The sequence below is a fragment of the Apium graveolens genome, chromosome 3 (genome assembly GCF_009905375.1).
Source record: "Apium graveolens cultivar Ventura chromosome 3, ASM990537v1, whole genome shotgun sequence".
Classification (NCBI taxonomy): domain Eukaryota; kingdom Viridiplantae; phylum Streptophyta; class Magnoliopsida; order Apiales; family Apiaceae; genus Apium; species Apium graveolens.
In genome coordinates this window covers 32,835,250-32,838,592 of record NC_133649.1, presented here as the reverse complement: position 1 = coordinate 32,838,592, position 3,343 = coordinate 32,835,250, and the positions used below count along the sequence as shown (strand labels likewise).

Genomic DNA, 3,343 nt, shown 5'->3' with positions numbered 1-3,343 from the left:
GTAAACATGGGAGATCGTATTGTTCAAGCTGATCCAGCTCTTATGGATTTTTCTCGGCCTAAAATTGATGACATTCAGTCAAGCATCCTTCATCCGGCTATTCAAGCTAACACCTTTGAAATCAAGCCGGGCACTATTCAGATGGTGCAGAATTCTGTTTCTTTTGGAGGAGCGGCAACTGAAGACCCCAACATGCACATAAGGAATTTTGTCGAGATCTGCAGCACTTTTAAGTATAATGGCGTGACTGATGAGGCTATCAAGTTGAGGCTTTTCCCATTCTCACTGAGGGATAAAGCTAAAGACTGGTTACATTCTGAACCAGCTGGGTCCATCACTACGTGGCAAGATCTTGCGCAAAAGTTTCTGGTGAAGTTTTATCCAATGGCAAAGACTGCTGCTATGAGGAGTGCTCTTACTCAGTTTGCGCAACAACCTACAGAATCTATGTGCGAGGCTTGGGAACGCTACAAGGAAATGTTGAGAAAATGTCCACATCATGGAATGCCGGATTGAATGGTAATCACTGGTTTTTATAATGGTTTGGGGGCCCAATCTCGGCCCATGCTCGATGCAGCAGCTGGAGCCGCCTTATGGGCTAAAAGCTATACTGAGGCGTATAATCTTATCGAGACGATGGCTGCAAATGAGCATCAAAACCCAACTCAGAGGATGACGTCAGGCAAGGTAGCAGGTATTCTGGAAGTTGATGCAGCCACCGCTATTGCAGCCCAGCTCCAAGCGCTATCAATGAAGGTTGATTCTTTGGCTACGTATGGAGTTAATCAAATAGCTATGGTTTGTGAGCTTTGTGCAGGTTCTCATGCTACGGATCAGTGTTCTCTTGTCAACGAATCTGTTCAGTATGTGAATAATTATCAGCGACAACAGCAGCCTGTGCCAGCGACCTATCATCCTAACAACAGAAATCATCCAAATTTCAGCTGGGGGAATAATCAGAATGCTATTCAGCCAACATATCTGCAAGGAGTAAGTAAACAGTTTAACCCACCTGGATTCCAGCAACCACAGCAGTATGCTACAAGGTAATCATATCCTCAACAGGGAAGTGCAGCTGCACCTAGTAGTGCTGATTTTGAGGAACTTAAGCTGTTGTGCAAGAGTCAGGCGGTTTCTATCAAGACCTTGGAAAATCAAATCGGTCAATTAGCCAATGCAGTGCTCAATCGTCAACCTGGCACTCTTCCCAGTGACACGGAAGTACCAGGCAGGAAGGAAGCTAAAGAGCAAGTCAAGGCTATTACCTTAAGGTCTGGAAAAGTAGCTGATGCTGAAAAGGCAAAAGAAGTCGAAGCTGAAGTTAGAGATGAAGAATCTAAGCAAAAGGAGAAAGTGGCGGAACCAAAGAAGACTACTGTTGAACACACTCTGCCTGAGGCTAATACAGGGGAGAAACAGCTCTATCCTCCACCACCTTTTCCTAAGAGATTGCAGCAACAAAAGCTGGATAGACAGTTCCGGAAGTTTCTGGAGGTGTTCAAGAAACTTCACATCAATATACCTTTCGCTGAGGCGCTGGAACAAATGCCTAGTTATGCGAAGTTTATGAAGACTATTCTTTCAAGGAAGGTGAAACTGGATGACCTTGAAACCGTTGCTCTCACGGAAGAATGCAGCGCGGTTCTGCAACAAAAGTTACCACCAAAACTGAAAGATCCAGGAAGCTTCACCATTCCTTGCACCATTGGCAATCTAACTTTTGACAAGTGCCTTTGTGATTTGGGAGCAAGCATTAATCTGATGCCGTTGTCGATCTTTAAAAAGCTGGATCTGCCTGATCCAAAACCCACATACATGTCGCTACAATTGGCGGACCGTTCCATTACTTACCCAAGGGGCATAGTTGAGGATGTGCTCGTCAAGGTGGATAAGCTCTTCTTTCCTGCTGATTTTGTTATTCTGGATTTTGAGGAAGATAAGAAGATTCCCATAATCTTGGGGAGGCCTTTCTTGGCTACTGGCTGTACCTTGATAGATGTGCAAAAAGGGGAACTTACTATGCGGGTCCAAGATCAGGATGTGACCTTCAACGTATTCAAGGCAATGAAATTCCCTACAGAAGATGAGGAGTGCTTAAAAGTGGATGTGATTGATTCTGCGGTTACTTCGGAACTCGATCACATGCTAATGTCTGATGCATTGGAAAAGGCCTTAGTGGGGGATTTTGACATCGATGATGAAGATAGCAACGAGCAATTACAATATCTGAACGCTTCTCCATGGAAGCGAAAGCTCGACATACCATTTGAATCTCTTGGTACTTCTGACCTTAAGAATGCTGAAGGGAAGCTCAAACCATCAATAGAGGAAGCACCTACCTTGGAGCTCAAACCATTACCTGAACACTTGAGGTATGCTTTTTTAGGTGATTCATCTACGTTACCTGTTATTATTTCAGCTGACCTTTCAGGTAGTGAGGAAGACAAGCTCTTAAGGATTTTGAGAGAATTCAAATCGGCTATAGGATGGACCATAGCAGACATCAAGGGGATAAGTCCTTCATATTATATGCATAAAATTCTGTTAGAGGAAGGTAGTAAGTCAACTGTGGAACAGCAGCGAAGACTGAACCCGATCATGAAGGAGGTGGTGAAGAAAGAAATTCTGAAATGGCTAGATGCAGGCATCATTTATCCTATTTCTGACAGCTCGTGGGTGAGCCCCGTGCAATGTGTACCTAAGAAAGGAGGTATCACTGTGGTCGCAAATGAAAAGAATGAGCTCATCCCTACTCGAACAGTTACAGGATGGAGAGTATGCATGGATTATAGAAAATTGAACAAAGCCACAAGGAAGGATCACTTCCCTCTCCCATTCATTGATCAAATGCTTGACAGATTGGCGGGACATGAGTATTTTTGTCTTCTGGATGGTTATTCCGGGTATAATCAGATTTGTATTGCACCAGAGGATCAGGAAAAGACTACCTTCACTTGTCCATTTGGCACATTTGCTTTTCGTAGAGTTTCGTTTGGGTTATATGGCGCCCCGGCCACCTTTCAGAGATGTATGATGGCTATATTCTCTGACATGATTGGAAATAACGTCGAAGTGTTCATGGATGACTTCTCCGTCTTTGGACACTCATATGATGAATGTTTGAATAATCTGCGCGCCGTACTCAAAAGATGCGTGGAAACTAATTTGGTGCTTAATTGGGAGAAATGTCATTTTATGGTGCGTGAAGGCATTATCCTTGGGCATAAGGTCTCTAGCAAAGGTCTGGAGGTGGATAAGGCCAAGGTGGTAGTCATTGAAAATCTTCCCCCACCTAATTCGGTGAAAGGAATCCGTAGTTTTCTCGGTCATACGGGTTTTTATC

General features: G+C 44.0%; 1 non-coding gene across 1 annotated transcript; it reads right to left on the bottom strand.

The window, feature by feature from the left end:
* Window positions 1-399: 399 nt before the first annotated feature.
* Window positions 400-506, bottom strand: LOC141715808 (small nucleolar RNA R71). Its single transcript, XR_012572557.1, has one exon. It is a non-coding gene; the product is annotated as a small nucleolar RNA R71 (small nucleolar RNA).
* Window positions 507-3,343: the final 2,837 nt, after the last annotated feature.